Raw genomic sequence first — 18,849 nt, 5'->3', positions numbered from 1 at the left:
TTCACTAGACTTTCCTGAACCATCCGTTTGATCCCCACCGTCGTGACACCACTTTCTAAACAAAAGTTTCCAAAATCCAATGCGGAACCAAGTAGTAAGAGAAATTAATCATGGTAATTATTATTCAAAAACTAAAGTGGAACAGAGAGAACGGAGAGCTAGTTACAATGAAAAACTTGTTGAGGAAGAATGTTGAAAGAACAACATTCTGTGTCATAAATATTGTATATAGAGATTTTTCATGTATCGATGCTTTTCATTCAATTATGAAAGTACGATATACTGGACTTGCACCCCTAGTTACGCAGAAGTGCATGCAGAGAAGCGGATGAAAGGACCTTACCAGCATACTCAAAAACGTATTCTATATTGGGGTCTATGTTGTTGACAAGCAGTGTTTCGAGTCTAGCTGTGTCAAATCGGGTGTCAAGTGTCCTTCTATGTTCTGGCTGGTAGAGTAGAGGACTGAAAATCCTCTTTGGCTTCATGCACGGGACTCTAAATCCTAATTGCGCTAGCTATGTGGTTCGATTCCACAACAGAACAAACAATGAATGAATGTGGGCGGCCAACCAAGTAAGCCTGTGCCCAAAAGAGAAAGGACTAGGGATGGATTGAGAGAAGCTTTCAAAGTGGAAAAAACATACCATTCTTAGAAATTGTGGAATTCGACTCAGTTAGAGCTATGGGTTAGCATCAAGAGGGAAGTTTTGTAAAAGCAACAGGAAGAATTGCTGAGATACCCGTTAGTGTATATGACTTGGGTCGTGTTATAAATGCTTTGGCAAAACCTATTGATGGGACATGCGAAATTGTAGCTTCGGAATCTCGCTTAATTGAATCTCCTCCTCCGGGTAGAATTTCCAGGCGTTCTATATGTGAACCCCCTTCACACATTTAGAATTGCTATCAATTTGATGATCCCTATAGGGCGCGGTCAACGAGAGTTAATTATTGGGGACCGACAAACAAACAAAACAACAGTAGACAGATATACAATTCGAAAGAAAAAAGGGCAAGATGTAAGAAGAACGAGAGCGAGACTTCATGAATGAAAATGCAGGTGAAAGAGAATTCTAAAAAATTCCTAAAAGCAGTGGTTCTTTTCTTGATGGATCGGGTAGGTCCATATGTTCTCAAGGGAGATGAGGTGTAGCGCAGTCTAGTCAGTGTATCTGTTTTGGTTACAAAGGGCCATAGGTTCGAATCCTGTCACCTTGATGTGGTATTCACATAATGTGGCCGAAGTGCAAAGCCTCGTAGCCTATCCGTGGTCAGGAAGGCAGGCGAAAAGCGCGCACAAAAGAAAAAGAAAGCTAAAAAGCTTATTTTGCAATCCATTATCTTTGGTATTCTTCTATATTTAGATCATATTATATATCTATTTCACAGGTTTTATTTACATACCACAGTCATGTTATTTGTCTAGTCTTCAATTAGAATAGCCTAGCCAGCGGTTCCGAAGATTCTTTCGGCATCAATGTGCTTTTGGAATCTTCCTACGAAACAAATAATGTTCTGGAACTGTTTAGGACATAACAGGCATCAGCGTTTTTCGCGTATAGGCACCTCGAAGCCCAATTAGCGCATGGGCTTCCCCCTCAAGTCAACCCTAACGAGTACGCAAACTTGGTCAAGGAGCATTTAAACAGTGCAGCTAGTATTAACCACTACCACCAAGTCCATAATTTACAAATTGATGAAGTCCACATAATGGAGCTCAAAAGCCGATTACCAAATCAACCTTTTTAGCATCTTGAAACCACACATAATAAATATTAGGAATGAATCACCTTACAATAACGTACGACAGACAATTTTCTATTTTTTCGAACAACAAGTCGAACCCAATGAACAATTCCATTCAAACAAATGTTCTAGAATTTTTTCCACTATATTCGTGATATATAACAAAATGGAATAAGTTCTTCATGATTTCTACAACTCTGGGATTACTTCACTCATATGGAGTTTCGCCTAAGCACGGCCTCAAGGTTACTTCAAAGTGTCATACAACGAACTATCAATACACCGAAAACAAGTCAAGATGGATACATAAAATGGAGACATCGTGGATTACCCCAAATTTCACTTTCTCTTGCGATATTTTTAATTATAATTCAACCACTAGGAAAGGGGATTGCTTACTCTCAGCCATGTTTTCGCTTATGCTTAGGAAAGTTAGGATTCCATTCGAAGTAACATAACAAGAGCACCAACTCCAAAACTTCTCGGGATCCGAAGTTTTTCGATGAAAGGTCCCATCCTTCAATATCATGATTGGGTCAACCAGGCCAGATCATAAGTGAAATAGTTTCATCGGGTCGACCAGGGCAGGCATGATCATGTGTGAATAGAAAATTGAAAACGTACATAGTTCTTCCATCGGAAATACTTCGTTTAATTCTACCACTTCTACTAGGAGTAACCTTTTTAGTGCTAGCTGAACGTAAAGTAATTTCTTTTGTGCAATGTTGAAAGGGTCCTGACGCAGTGGGATCATTCAGATTGTTAAAACCTCTACCAGATGGTTTGAAATTTAGTCTAAAAGAACCTATTTAACCAAGTAGTGCTAATTTCACCCTTTTAGAATGGCTCTAGTGGCTACATTTATGTTAAGTCCGGTCGCTCGGGTCGTTGTAACTTTTGATTATGGTATGGTATTGTCAGATCCGAACATAGGGCTACTTTATTTGTTTGCCATATCTTCTCTAGGTGTTTATGGAATAACTATAGCAGGGTGGTCTAGTCAGACAGGGGGCGGCCCTTCAGTCACCTATGCTATATGGACCAATTGGTCAAAAATGGGTTTTTGTCGCACGTGTTGAACGATCTACTCTACACAAGTGTGGGATTATAGGGCTAGGGCTCATAAACCCTTTCTTTCGTTCATCAAGGGGTCAGTCACTTCTCTGGGTCGGGATCGAGAAGTGGAAGTCATAAAAAAGAGATGTTTCTCTTTGCATGTCATATCAAGAGGAAAGGTAGCTTGTCAAGCTAGTCTCACTATTGGAGATTCTAGTTTTCTTTTTTTTCTTCACTGACTCTTCTTCTTTGTCAACGCTACTAAGGACCTGACAGTTTGCCTACTTGATGGATTAAAGAACATGAGAGAGGGTTATAAAATAAAAGGCTAGAAAGTCTACTACAGTACAGTCAAAGTCATCGGCTGAGTTTGCCTAGCCTCGCCTACTCATTTTTGTAGGCAAGCGAGTTAGCAAAAAGTCTTAGGGATAAGAGAGTGTCGGTGCGTATGTGGGCTTCATTCTACTATTCTACACAAAGTCAGTTAGCTCGACATTAATTAAGAAAGTAAAGGAGAAATACCCTACATAGAAGAACCACAATTCTCTTACAAAGGTATAACCCTTAGCTCCCCAGGGCTAAGCTGCTTCGCACCACTGATAGTTAATTAAGATTCCATTTCAAAGGCGCTACTTTGTGCCGCAATACTTTGTCATTGTCAGTCAACTAAGGTTGGCCCTCGCCCTACGAATCCGTAAATCAGAGAGCATGCCGCAAAAAAGGATGGTCCCCTATGAATTTCATTCTTTCCGGTATGCAAAAATGAAAGTACCTGACGCCCCATCATGGTGAACCTCTCCTTGTCATCGGGGTGAGGTAGATGCCTCCTAGCCGGGGGGGATCGAATCGGATTTTCCTTAGGTAGACACCAACCTATAGTTCTCCTTAAACTTCTGTGATTGCTGGGAAAGAAGCGAACAAAGGTATGCTCGCTTGCTATCTTGTTCTTTGCCACGAACTGGGATCGCTCGCCACCTAGGCCCTCGAGAAATAAGTTGGAGCAAAATTGTATGAGAACATATTACCCATCTTCGGGGACAAGGGGTGGAAAGACCTCTTGATTTACTTACAGTAGCCCAGGACGGGCGTCGTTGTCTAGGCGTGGCTTCTTGTTTTGATCTCCCCTACGCCTAAGATATTGTCTGGGCCAAGAGCCATAGTTAGTTGTTGTTTCCATTTGGTTCTTCTTTCTCATTGTTGATACCGGCAAGACCTAGCCAGATGATGATGTCTGCTGGTTGGTAGTGAGAAGAATCTTAGTACCCGCAAAAAAGGGCGCTTGTGAAAAAAACAATCATTTGATTTAGTTTCTTGGTCTCCGTTAGCAGCGGGAAAGGAGTCTAACTATATGCCTAGCTTTGGTGGATTTCACTCAATGCAATTCAAAAATTGAAATTCCACACCGAGGTGGATAAGTCCAACAACTCAGCAGTAGTGCAGAATTGAGTTTCTGGTCCGGTGGATCTTATATATAGTTAGGGGGCAATACATACCAAAAATTTAGAAGAAGGAAGGCGCAGTATATAAACAACCCACCCATAGCCGGTCTAACTGCTGAGAGGGAAAAGTGCTTTTCTTTCCCTAAGAGTCCTCGAGTACACATAGCTATTGCAGATCATTTGCGAGATCAGGATTTTTGATTCATAATTTAGAATCAATCCATGTTAGGTCAACATCGAGACGAAGCATCGTAGTTGGCTCTGCCAAGGAAGTGAAACACACATTTCTAGGTTGAGGTTACCATAGGATTGACCCTTAGTCAAGCCTCCGATTCCAAGGAGTTGATTCAGCAAGTTCCCTGCGCTAACCCACGAGAAGTCTAATCGGATCAACCGGTGGTTCCGTAATGAGTAGTAGAATACACGTTGAGGTGGCCTTGCCTCCTCCTTCCCGCCCACACCTTCATTCTTTTCCTCCTCTAATCTTAGAAAACATACTTGAGGGAACGATAGAAGATGTGTCTAGAGGGGGGGTGACTAGACTACTTGTCAAGTAAAATTTCTATCCTAATCCAATTTCTAGGACGACGGCAATCTAGAAGTTCTAACAAGTCTAGGCACCCAACACAAGCAGTTCTAAGAGTATAGTAGCGGAAAGTAAAACATGCAAGTGTAATGTAGAGGAGTAAGGTAGGGAGATCAAACGTAAGGGGTTGGCACAGTGATTTTTGGCATGGTTCCATAGGTGGCTCTATCGTATGTCCATGTTAGTGGAGACTTCAACCCACGGAAGGTAACAACTCCGAGAGTCCACGGAGGGCTCCACCAACGGAGGGTACACAAAGAAGCGGCCTTGTCTATCCCACCACGGCTTTCGTCCATGGAGGACTAGCCTTACTCACAGTAGATCTTCACGAAGTAGGCGATTTCCTTGCCCTTACAAACATCTTGGTTCAAGTCCACAACACGAAGTAGGAGGCTCCCAAGAGACACCTAACCAATCTAGGAGGACTACCCTGCAAAAGGTAATATACGGGGTAGATCAATGAACTCCTTGCTCTTGTGTTTCTAAAGATAGTCTCCTCAACACAAATCTCTCTCACACAGAATATGCATGGGTAGGAGTGGTTCATTTGGTGGAAAGCAGTTTGGGGAGGCTAGAGATGAAGTTTCAAATGATATGATTGGAATATCTTGGTATCAACATATGAGTAGGTGGTTCTTTCTCAGAAAATCGATCTAGAAATGAAATGTGTGTTGTGAGTGTTTCTCCCGCGAATGAGAGGTGGGTGAAGGGCTATATATAGGCAGCAGCCAAAATCCAACCGTTACACACAAAAGTCCAAACTCGGTGACACCGAAGTGGACAACTCGATGGTACCGACTAGTACTAAAAGCTTGAACTTTGAATCTCGGTGAGACCGATATATAGAACTCGGTGGACAAACTCGGTGGCACCGATACTCAAACTCGGAAATTCCGATTTTGTGTATCTAGGCAACAAAATGTTGGTCACCCAAACTCAGTAGCACCGATGTAGTTTCGGTTGCACAGATTTTGTGGGAATGGCTAGGGTTCTGTCTTAGGTTCTAACTCGGTGGGTCCGAAGTGGCAATGTTGGTGACACCACATTTGTGAATGTGGAACTTGACAGAGTGGATATGTGGGAAAAATGACGGAGTGTTTTGGTGGCTAACTTTCAGCATCAGAGGAATCAATTCATTTTACTACCTCACGCCCTTTCAATAGTATTGGCTTTCCTATGGACTCAAAACTGATTTCTCACAAATATAAAATGAAGATTCTTCTAGCTTGAAGCTTCAGCCAATATTATTCATTTCTTGCATCCAGAGGCATCTCCACATGATCCTTAAGCCGTAGCTCTTCATGGACTCAACCTGAAATATCTAGGTAAAAGTGTTAGTCCAAGAGGCAATGTGCCACTTGCTACAGTTCCAATTCCAGTGACCAGGTTCCTTGCAATGATAGCAAATGGTCTTTGAGTTTGGTCCGGACTTTGGCTCAACGGCGGAGACAACCTTCTCTGTGCCCTTTGCCTTACCCTTTTTCTTGGACCAACTCTTCTTGAACTTCGCCGAGTTCTGCACCATCAACACTTGATGCATGCCTTTCTTAATATCTTACTCTGCCACCTTGAGCACCCCATGGAATTCAGTGAGCTTATTATTCATGCCATGCATATTATAGTTCGAGATGAACCTCCCATAGCTAGCTGGGAGAGAACCCAAAATTGCATCAGTAGCCGACTCATCCGAGAGCAGGAAGCCCAAACGATCCAAAGCTTGCATGTATGTGATCATCTTGATTACATGCGGGCTCAGTGGATCACCTTCCTTTAGCTTACAATCCATGAAGGATCAACATATATTGAATATTTCGGTCCTCGCATGCACCTAAAACATGCTCTTGAGACTCTTGATCATATCGAAAGGCGCAATGTCTTTGAAATGTTGTTGCAAATCGGGCTCCATAGAAGCCAACATGAGGCAGCTGATCTCGTTCGATTCATCAACGAGTTTATGGTAGGCATTCTTGGTTGTGGCATTAGCATTATCGCCAGGTACCTCTCGAAGTTGATCCTCTAGAACATGTTCCTTTTTATCGTGCTTGAGAACAATTCTCACATATCTATACCAGGTGGTAAAGTTTGTTCCATTTAGTTTATCCTTTTCCAGAATTGACTTCAGTGAAAAGTTTTGACTAGGTGGTGCCATTGATCTACAACAGAAAATACGCAATCACTAAGAAATGTGTTTATGTAGAGTAATTCAAGCCTTAATTAGAACTACTCCCACTGAAGTTGGCATTCCTCCGCAAACTCTAAGTGATTCAGGATCCGTCTCGCGGGAGCGACTAGTGATATTGAGCATCACTGCTAGCCAACTTTCCTATTCCGTAAGCAACACCTTGCTAATCGTATCTCTATATGACTCCTGTCGGTCTGGTAGGTATCTTCCCCGGCTCCCAACCTTCTTTGCCGCAAGGCCCAAAACCATTTTGATGTTCGTGTCCGACACGAACCCACCAATTCAAGGACACCTAGTAGCACCTCAATTTTATGAGGCCGCCACTAAACATACTTGACGTGCGAAGGTCCAACATCCGGAATGGAAATATATTTCTAAACTCTAACATCCATAGAAAACAAGAAGCAATATCAGTCACTTATAAATTTAAATATATGAAATAGTATGGCTCCTTCATGGCCGTCCTTCCAGGCCGCCTCCAGCTCCGATGGCTAGTGCGGTACTCCATCATGTTCATCACGCCGGGACGCTAAAACCTCAAATTTGATCTCTCTCCTCCAACTACTACAACTATTAATGAATTTACAAAGAATCACAAGTTGACACGCAGAGTGCTATACAACAAAATGACAACACTTTGCCTCCTGCTGGCTAACAATCATGACATGCAGGTCATGTTAAATTACACACATGCATCACATACATATGAGCCATACTATTCACATCAAACCTACAAAACAAACATATGCATAGAATCACATTCTACCCGTTTGTGTGATCGTGTACAACATATACAGCGCTACACACACGGTGGTCCCTTATACATCGATCAAAAATAATTAGGCATTCGAGATATGTCTGCAAAATGCCATACCTTAATTTGCATTTTGTTCCGTCTAGAACATAACATAAAATATATGGCATATTAACAAAAATGCGTTAAAAATTAATCAGTAGAAAAAAATAACAAAGTACGTAAGGTTATGTGTGAAAAACATACATACCGCTGAGGATCTCCTTCCAAGCTTGCAGCTCGAGCGACCATGTGAGATGTTGGGGAATCTCGGATGGATTGGATTTTTCAAATAGGATTTTCTGCCTTGTGACGCATTGCTCATTTTTTTGCTCCAATCTATGACCAGATGGACATGGGCTGCATAAATACTAATATAGTAAGTACATTTTTGAACAACAACACCGGTCTCCGTAGCACCGGGATACGGTATTCCTCGTCGTTCACTCCTCTTCCTTCGGACGGGCATACCAAGCTCTAAAACCTACTTCTAATTCGATCGATGCTTAAGTACCAGTTTGCTTCGACGTCTATGGTTGAACTTGAAGGCCTTGGATTCCGAAACCTATAGAGCTTGCACGGTGAAGAACAAGTACGTACTTCATACGAAGAAATGGTAGTGGACTCCTAAAGCCGGCCCAATGGGCTATATTTATTTAGGGTACTCAAAAAGTATGATTTTGTCGGAGGGAGATTGTCGGGTCTATGTAGAAGAGAGAAGTAGCAAAAGAAAATAACTTGAGTAGCCAAATTCCTCGTGCACGGTATGGAAGGAAGAGGAAAAATGCACGGTACGCAATGTATGATGATGAACGTATGGAGTTAGTTCGGTGGGTTGGTTGGGGAGTAGGGCCGGGGGAGAAACTTGTCCCTTCTTGATGGGTAGTATATGCTTCGATCGATTCTTGTGTTCCCTATGCGCATGTTCTTGACCACCGAACAAGTTACAAAATAAGTTTATGCACTCCTATCCTAGTTCTTGTGAGTCCTTGTGAAGCTACAATGGTGATGGATGGTGGTAGATGCAGATTACAAGCAAGCTCTCGATGCTACTCTATATTATGGATATTGTTACTGTAATTTTTTGTTGGATTCTACCTAAGGTGCATCGCATGCGAATTAAAATTTTCCTATGCACAGAACATCCAAGAACATGCTACGGTTATGGATCACAGATCATTACTAGTAGATACGCATGTGTCGTGCAGCGGAAGTAGAGTTGGGGCAGCATGTCTGCGTGCTCTGTCTCCTCGTCCGATCTGCCTCGAACTGCCGGTCGCGGGTCGTCTCCCTCGAACAGTCGGTTGCCGAATCCCACGTACAGCTTCACCGGAGCGGCGCAGGTGCACCGCCTCTAATGGTATCTGCGCGTGTAGAAGGAACACCGTGTGGCGGACTGCTAGTTCCGGATCACACAGTTGGAGGAGGTGAGTGGAGGTGGCTAGGTAAAACACAAGCTCAACCCTAATGACGGTGTCAAAGGGATCAATCGAATAAGTGCGCCGCACCTCCACTATATACAGGTATCCAGCGCACGCTCAACTCTTAGGCCTCGCATGGACCTTAAAGCCCACGTGTTCCTTCCCTTAAGCGCGCGACCCTTTAGGTTCTCGTTCACTTGGTCGCGAGTTACACCACGTCCGACTCAGCTAGTCGGTAGTGACCTCTAGCAAGGCAAGCCGACTCCAAGTGTCGGATGAAGTTGGTTAGGCGAACTTGGACTTCATACTTCTGTTCCCTTTGCCACACGATATACGTTGTTGTGCTCAAGTCGACATGGTCATCCTTTTTGGTGCATGACCTGTTTCTCGTTCCGGTGAATCTGGCCAACATCCGCATTATCTCATAATCCTCATCACATGGCCATGCTTATCCAGGTCAGAACGAGGGGCCCAGAGTATATCTCTCCTAGTCGGAGGGGCAAATCCCATCTTGCTCGACCACGTCTCGCAGCATCGGTCTTGACAAGCCCGAAACCTACCTTTCTAACTACCCAGTCATGGAGTAGCGTTTGGTCGGCCCAAAGGAAGTCTGTCACCATCCCGAATACATGCGTCATCTCATGTATTAGGACATAGAATGTATGTTGTACTAGAGACTCACAGATGACCTATCATTGTGTCTCATAGTTCGGTTTGTCCAAATCAGACCTTATCTCGACTCTGATTGGACTACATCAAATCCGACCAGATCTTTCTAAGTCCATATTATCCGGCTAGCATCCAATGCTACATGGTCAGTGAGACCGGACCATCCACCGTATCATATGCTAGTCTAGTTGGTTGCGCGTCCGCACAACTCTTCTGACTAGGGACCATTTAGGACGGCATCATACAATGTATAGTCTCACAGACAGGTCATGTACTTGTTAATACCCATCAATGATAATGTCCAAGGACTACCTTAATACATAAACACTTAGTAAATATCATCATACATGATTGCCTCTAGGGCATATCTCCAAATTTGTTTTGCTATTGTTAGTCATGATTACTGATCAATTGAGCAGTCATTTTTTCATCTATTTCTTTCCCCCATTTAAAACAGATCTCATATCGCTTCCTGACATGCATTTCACACCTGACTCACCTCCCACGCCTAAATTGTCTCCAGGTAAACATTTTTCTGCTTTTCTAGTAATTCGGTGAATCTGCAGCCACTAATGCCATTCAGAGATTCTTGGCCATTTCAGCTTTCGCACCATATGATCCCCGCTCATGTGCCCACAAAAAATGGAATATTTTTGTTTTCACTTGCGGTGTTCTCTCTATTTCTTGTTATATGCTGATATAGGGCTTTAGGAATACAGATTCAAACTTTATTGTATTATAAAACTGGTTATTGATCCAATTCTTCTACTCGCAACATCTGTTCTATTAACTTGTAAATGCCTACTAATTACAATATTGAGTGTCCTGGTGATGCGGATGCTATATATATAGTCTTCTCAAACTCTGAGTGCATTGATCTGTTAAGTTGTAACTGTACCTTCTAGTTTTTTATTCTCAGCAATCATTGATCATCTTGTCCATTTGACCGTTTGAACACCAAATTGGAACTAATATCCTTGCGGAATCGTTGATCATACTTCGTGTGTACTAATTGAAATCAGTTGTGCATGTCTGTGCTGCTGTCGTCCCACGACAAGTGAAGTGCCCCTGTCGACTATGGAGGAGCTTTCCACATTCGTGCCACGCAATCGGTCAGAATCGGTGGGATTCATTTCTTGCCGGATTTCCCTTGTAACTTTAGTCCTCGCAGCAGCAACTGCAACCTTGATCACGTGGTTGTTCTGATACATTCTTGTCTGACCTCGCTCTTGAACTTCTACATGTCTGCTTCATCTTACTAGATCGCTTCCTCGTGTTGCATACAATGAAGTGGTGTCCCGTGACACTGTGCATAATCTCTGAAAACTGCTGACTTTTTTGGTGTGGTTTTGTTTATTCAACACCAACTGCCTTAGCTTTCTTGTTCTGAAGGAGGCGGAGAAGAGAGTAGCTAGATTTATTTTTCTATTATGATTTACAAATGGTCCAGTTTTATTTCAAGATGGTCCATATTTTTCGATCTTTGGGCTTATTAAGCCTAAGAATCTTGCTTAATAGGAGAAAATAGCCTCCTAAACAGTTGGCTAGCAACTGGTTCACCAGGAGTACGCAAGAAAGGCAAAAGCACTACAAATTATTGACTTAGGAATGGGAATGGGCTAGAACCCTGGGTTCTTCCTTATGTAAGTAATGGTATTCTCATTCTAATACCCTATCCAAGAGTTCTCGGTGTTTAGCAAAGTTGTTCCTATCTAATGGATAAAAACTGGATCAAATGACAAAGACATTGTTTGTGGAGAAAGAGGTGGCTTTTCCCAGATGAAATGAAAAAAATGATTTGTGTAACAGGAGAAAGATTTCCCACTCCTTAGCCATAAAGATATGTGGCCATGAAAAAGGGAGGGGATTCAGTGGAACATGATTGGCCGGGCGGTAGAGTCATGGAAACACTTGTTGATTCCTATTTTGGACCCTAGCTCCATGGAACAATATGCTACTGCAGAAACATGGAAGAATTGCAATCTTAGATCAAAACACTATGTGCGGAGAGCTTGATAAGGGTCAGTTACTTGTACATTTAATTAGTATGAGCCACTCACCTCGTTTTTGAAGGATAGGTGGGAGTAGGACCCAACAATAAAGAGGACATAGTCCACATGAATCATGGGAATAACAATACGAGGTCTTTTACCAGTAAAGGATAAATGCAAGATTTTGATCCGCGATATCAACTAGTAGTTCGTGCTTCGTCGGCAGGGGAGACTATAAGCCATGGAAACCCACCCCTGGTATCTCCACCTGTGGATTGAGAGTCAAAAAGTGTGAATTTCGTATGTCCCGTTGGCACAGGATTTCAATTACTTTTCTTGTTTCCCGTTTCGAAGGTCCGATAATGGAATGCTAAATCGATATCTGGGGTCGAGACAGGGTACTTATCCTCCCCTCTATAAATCAGTGACCAATAAATGACCAAAGCGGTGATAAATCAAGGGGCGGACATGAGCAACATCGTAACTAGGAAGAGGTGCTTCACCGTAGCTAGTAGGAAAAAGTACAACATAGCTACAGTCCTCATAGGGTTGGCGCCCCTCTTCTCCAATAGAAATTGAATCATATCAAGGGCTAAGCTATCTTAAAACCTAGTATCAATCTGTTTATAGAACTCAACACTACTACCCATGAAATCATCATAACAAAAACTAGAATTGCCCATCGAAACAGGAATAGAAAGAAATCCAGGGTAACTTGTATCATGAGATGGGTCCATTCCAATTGGATTTCCGTACGGCTACAACTCTTTTTAAACGAGTCGAAGTCCAGTATTGTCACTTTCCCATCATCCCTTTTCAAAAGAATCTATGTGAAAGAATCCCACATGCCCACTCTTCTATCCCCCCACTACCCTACAGGTATAGGGTATAGGGGGCCTCGAGATCTCCATGACCTGAGATCACTACAAAAAACTACTTATGCTTCCAAAGTGGAGAAATTTCCCCACACCTATCTCTATGAAACTTAATTCATAGTTAGGAGAGATTGTTTGTCTCTTTTACTGCAGGACGTACTCCAAAAGTATGAAAGGCGGGAGGGCTTTATACCAACCATTCTAGTGTGGTTTGGATTCTGTTCAACAGCCCAAGGACTTTCTGCACATTTTTTGTTCTTTCCACTGCTTGAAGTGATTGCGACAACTACGAAGAATTGACAAATCCCAACTACGGATATATAAGAACCGAAACTGCTCAGAGCATTCCATCCGGCTTAAGCATGTGGATTTGGCCTAAAGTTTAAGGATATGTATGACCGAAGATTTTACCCACCAAATAGTAAAATCCAGCAAATAAAGCAGAAACGGCTCCCATAGAAAGTACATCATGGAAATATGCAACCACATAATAAGTATCATGTAGAGCAATGTCTAGCCTAGAGTTTCCTTGAACTATTCCATTGAGCCCTCCTATGGTGCACAAAAATATGAACCCTACCTGAGATAACATGGGTGTTTTGTATTGTATCGAACCTCCCCACATGGTAATGATCCAACTAAAGATTTTGATTCCTGTGGGCACATCTATCATCAAGGTAGCTGTGGTGAAGTAGCCACGCGTATCAACGTCTAAGCCTAGAATAAAGATATAATGATCCCAAACTAGAAATCCAAGAACGCCTATACTTATGATGGCATAAACCATGCCTAGATACCCCGAAGACCGGTTTTCCTGAAAAGGTCGATACAGTATGACTAATAATACCAAATCCAGGCAGAATCTGAACATACACCTCTGGATGACCGAAGAACCAAAAGACATGCTGGTATAATATTGGGTCTCCCCCCTCCTGCAGGATCAAAAAAGGTTGTATTAAAGTTTCGACCAGTTAATAAAATTGTAATTGCCCCCGCGTGTACCAGAAGTGATAATCTATCCATAGTCATTCCAGGTCCACGCATGTTGAAGATAGTCGTTATAAAATTGATAGAACCTAAAATTGATGAAATACCTGATGAATGAAGACTAAGTATTGCTAAATCAACTACTCCTCCAGAATGGCTGGTAATACCACTTAAGGGCGGATAGACTGTCCACCGAATGCCGCTTCCCACTTCTACTAAGGCTAAGCTTAATAGGAGAAAGAGACTTGGTGGCAACAACCAGAATGATATATTATTTAATCTTGGTAATGCCATGTCAGGTGCACCTATCAGAATCGGAACAAACCAATTACCAAATCTACCTATGATCGCCAGCATAACCATAAAAAAGATCATTAAAAAGCATGAGTCGTTAATAAAACATTATAAATTTGATGATTCCCACAAAAAAATAGATCGCCGGTTCGGGCTAATTCCATACGAATCAGTACGGAGAAGCATATGGCCATCACTCCTACAATGGCACTGAAGGTGAAATAGAGAGTCCCAATATCCTTGTGGTTAGTAGAGAAGAGCCATCGAACCAGATTTGTCATTTGCTATTTTTTAGAAATGAAAACTTTCCTTATCCAAGAGGGGTTGGTGGGCTGGAAGAAAAACAAAATGGCGAGAAAGCTTAGAAAGGAAAATACCTGAACGTCATATAAAAATAAATCATAGAATTAGAATAATTATTTAAATTAAATAAATATAGAGAATACTAAGTATTATGAGCAATTTGTTCTCTCGACACAGATCTAATCCAACAAGTGTCGGGGTAAATGGTGCCCCCCGTGAAATTAACGCCCGAGCCTTCTTCCAAAAAAGGGGACTGTTGACCGATGTCGTGGAAGAAAGGGATTCACACACGATGTTTAGTCCATCGACTGATGAAAGTATCGGGTTAACATTTTTATTCACGGGGCTGGAAGAGAAGAAAGAGAATAGTAAACGCTGGAAGAGCAGAACTGGAATACTAAACGCTGGAAGAGAAAAGAATCACAATTAATGAGCTACCCCGCTCTTTTTTCCTAATTTTCTTCTAAAATACTCCAACTTAAACAAGTCGAGAGCATGCTCGTGCTCATCCTTTTTGAGACTTGCCTTGCTCATAGGGATTTCTTCCCATCGGATCCTCTGTTCCACTTCCAGGCACCTCCTTGCGGAGCTTTTCGCCTCAAGGAAATCCCGGTTGTGGGAAACAGCATTTTCAAAGAAAACTGATCCTCCCTCATTCTCTCTCTTATCTTGAGAATACGCTTGGAGAATAGTGAAAGAATCAGTTGCGTTAAGATGGTACACATAGGATCAAAGCGCTTCATCGACCAAGTAGGGCTCGATTGGTTGATAATGCCCTACTATTTGATAAAGCGCCACGAATTCCTGAATGACATCATGTCGCATAGAAGAGAGCTTTTGTTCCATTAGGAAGAGCTTAAGCCGCCCAGGTATGTCTTCCAGGGGGGTATTGTGATTAAGCTCGTTCTGGATGAACGTAACCCATCACGGATCCTGCTCGTAAAGACTCAGATAGAAGTTAAGCCTTGCTAACTAAGCTAGAGCCTTGGGTTCTTGAATCTCCGACGTGACAGTGATCAGAAAGGAGGAGCCGATGAAGCACAAACTAGAAATATTGCAAATTGGTATTAGGCATAATATAAAACGACAAAGGTAAAAAAATATACAGATTAAAAGTAATATCAAATTACATATTAAGGGAACCTTAATACATAGGAAAAAATATAAATTAGTAAAGCGGGTAGTGAAGAAGAGCCATCGAACCAGATTCGTCATTTTCTTTTCATTTTGAAAACTTAACTTATCAGAGATGGGCCAGGGGGCTAGAAAAGAAGAACTTGAATACTAAACGCTTGAAGAGAAGAACCTTAGTACTAGACCAAGGATGATTCCCTTGAAGGTGATCTCGATCACCATTCTATGATTTTTTGGATGCTTTTGAGAAGCTTTTCCTACATTTGACTGACCTGAAAAAAATTGACTAATTTCGATTTCTTGAGAGCTTAGTCAATTCCTGCTCTGTTCCCATCTCTACTTTGATAAATAAGGTTCTATCCTCGGATTCGCAATAGCCACAAAGAAGTTTAGAGTTCGTGCTTGTGCCACGAAGGTAGCGATCGAATCCGAGCTATCTTTTTCGATAGAACTTGTTTGACCACTCATCACTTCTTGTTCCAACTCTCCTTAGTATGCGGCTAACCCGAATCCATCAACAAATCCTATCAACAAATCCTATAAGCATGCAATCCATCAGCCCGGCCCAAGGTAAACCATAAGGCAGGACCCGAGTATATGCATTAAGGCTTTGACCAATTATTCCAACCGATCAGTCTGATCCTTCTGATCTTCCGTTCTTATCTCCAGCTCTTGGTCTTCGTGGTGGGTGCAAAAACAAAGTAGAGAGTTGGGTACTGGATTCCTAGTTCAGGTGGTTAGGTACCAAAAGTGATAAATAGGCCCAGATTCTCCTTTTATACTTGATTTCCATAACAAGGGCATCCAATTCTTGAAACAAGTCACACTCCCTTCTGTTTCCACTTTCACTCTCATGCCCAGTTCTTTTTGACTTGGCAATCGTTGAAATTGATGTAAAGCCTCCTAGTCTGGATAAACATGCTCGATACATTCTAGTGAACTATAAAGAGAAGCTAGAATGATGGAAGCCTGAATCCAGTGAGTGCCCATTCTTAATAAACTTGGGAATAGTACCTCCTATGGTTTCTCGAGCGAGTGAATGAAACGCTATCTTCTAATGAGCGGAGATAAAGAGCTATGTCACAATCTATAAGTGAGACGATGTGGGCGAGGAATCTTGTGTCACAATAGAGGTCTTCTTTTTGAATTTAAGTGGGAATAGCTTTTTCCTGAATTGATATTACTAACAATCTAGCAATTCCATCCTTTAGAAGAAGATAAGTAAACCATTTCTTTGAATTGGATGGTTGAATGATGGATGCGGACAATCACAAGCCTACTTTGTTTATAGAAAAGAGCGTATGAACCCCGATCCCTACCTGGTGTAGAGAATCTATCGTCTAAACTCTTTTGTGACATTTGCCGCCTAATACACTATTTCAGTATAATGTTGTTTGCTGGTTCATATCTCTTGATTGACTATTAATTGGGTATCAAGCTGTCGGCGATGCTAAGTCGACACCTATGGGGATCAACGTGATACCCTTGTGATCGTAGGGCGGGGAAAAAGAGCGTCAAGAGCGGACCAAACGATCAACACCCGACAAGCCATTTTACCCAGGTTTGGGCCGCTTATGCGTAAAACCCTACGTCCTGCTCGTCTGATTGTATTAAGCATTCTTTTGTTGTTCATTTACAGCGATGATAATCGTCTTCTTGGCCAATCTCCAAAAAGTATACCCCCTTGTGAATGAGCTAAGGTCCTCCTTTTATAGGCAAAGGGGTCACCTATAGTGCTCAATGGTAGGTGCACGAGGTGTTACAGTGAACCTACAACGGTGCTTATCCATCTACCATTGTCAGGTGCATTAAATGCACGTCTTGTCCATGTCAGCTAAATGCTGGTGAGGACATGTGTCCATGTGTTTCGACACCTAGACGCCCCACTGGTGCACGCGGAACGCGCTGGAACACGACGAAGCGGTGGTACTGTGGCAAGGGCAGTCGCCCTCTGGAGTGATGGCACGTCATCCTGGCAAAAGGGGGCTTGCCAGGGCCTTGGTGCTTCATCCCGGCAAGGAGGCCTGCCGGGGGTTTCGGCCGTCTTCCAAGCAAGGCGGGCTCCCTGGGGCCTTGTGCTAGGTGTGATCATCACGTCCGTTGTACGGACATGGCCTTGGGTGTCTTCCCGGCAAGACAAGCTTGCCGGGGCCTTGGATATCTTGGGGTGAGTCTTGTCTGGATTCCACCGTGCCCTGCTGTCAGGGGCTCTTTGCGCCGTGCACAAGTATGAGGCACTAGAGACCCCAGTCTTTAATGCATCGACATGAGCCCCCGGGCCTGGGCCACACACGCGTTCGGAGCGTTGTTGGGCCAGGCCCAAAGAGCTGTGCGGGTTCTTGTGGCTGGATCTGCTGGCGGTTGCCTTTCCCCACGCCGAGCATCGGATGTGGAAAGTGGGAGGTCGTGTGCGGAGTGGCCCCTCCGCCTCATGAAACTTCTCTGCCACGCGCGTGGCATGCGTAGCCATTGATGGACAGGTGGTAGTCGAGGCGCTAAAAGGCGTAGTAGTGGCTGGGCCCGCCCGTGCATGCATTGCATCAGGGCGGTTCTCTGTTTTCCCATGAGCTCGAGCGACTCGTCGTGGAGGGTGGTGGCTTCTATAGTAAGGGAGGCTAGCCCCCGCGCCACGTCCTATAAATTGGGAGGGTTTGCGAGGGGTTTTGCTCATCCAACTCCCTCTGATTCCACCAACTCCTCCACCTTGGTCTTCTAAATCTTCCTTTGTCCCCTGGTGGCGCTCGTCCCTAACCATGGTCAGGGGACGAGGTCGGCCACCGTCTTCCGTGAGGGCAGCAAGGGGATCCCATTTGGATCATGCCACAACTTCTGGGGGTGCCGCGGCGGAAGGCGGCCCAGAAGCCCGTGGTTGAGGAAGGGAGAGGGGTCGAGGTCGTCGTGGAGGTCGAGGCCGGGGGAGGCGGAGCGCTACTCCAACGCCTCCACCTTCCCGGGGCTTGCTTCTGTGGAGGCCCTCCATGTTGCTTTAGAGGGCCCCACATGTGCTTCTCGACTGCTGCGAAGGGAGATCGAGCGATGTCGACTGTCCTACCTCGAGTGATAGCGATGAGGAGGACAGCGGTGGCGGCGAGGTTTGTGTTGGGTTAGGGCCACGGGGTGTCAAACTGGGTGTTGACTTCCTCGGCCACGACCACACGTGGACCGCACCGCCGTGGCTTGCCCCCGCCCGACGGGGGCACCCTGCGGGATCAGGCGTCGGTTCCTCGTGTTTGGGGAGGAGGCACCTCCACCAGCTCTGACTTTTCTAGGTCCTCTTCTTGGGCCATCTCATCGGAGCGGGTATTGGTCCCCTGGCTCAGGGAGGAAGCGCGGCCGCCGGCTCCGGATCCTTCGCCCCTTCCTGTGCCCC

At 43.8% G+C, this 18,849-nt stretch overlaps 3 pseudogenes; 1 reads left to right on the top strand and 2 right to left on the bottom strand.

Moving 5' to 3' along the window:
- The first annotated feature begins 1,965 nt into the window (after nucleotides 1-1,965).
- Nucleotides 1,966-2,828, top strand: LOC123441669 (annotated as a pseudogene).
- Nucleotides 2,829-3,588: 760 nt separating this feature from the next.
- On the bottom strand, nucleotides 3,589-4,345 carry LOC123441668 (annotated as a pseudogene).
- A 10,426-nt stretch (nucleotides 4,346-14,771) lies between these two features.
- LOC123441667 lies at nucleotides 14,772-15,560 on the bottom strand (annotated as a pseudogene).
- Between the last annotated feature and the right edge of the window lie 3,289 nt (nucleotides 15,561-18,849).

The sequence above is a fragment of the Hordeum vulgare genome, chromosome 3H, assembly GCF_904849725.1.
Source record: "Hordeum vulgare subsp. vulgare chromosome 3H, MorexV3_pseudomolecules_assembly, whole genome shotgun sequence".
Lineage (NCBI taxonomy): Eukaryota > Viridiplantae > Streptophyta > Magnoliopsida > Poales > Poaceae > Hordeum > Hordeum vulgare.
The sequence above is the reverse complement of the archived record's forward strand: the minus strand, read 5'-3'. Positions and strand labels throughout refer to the sequence as shown.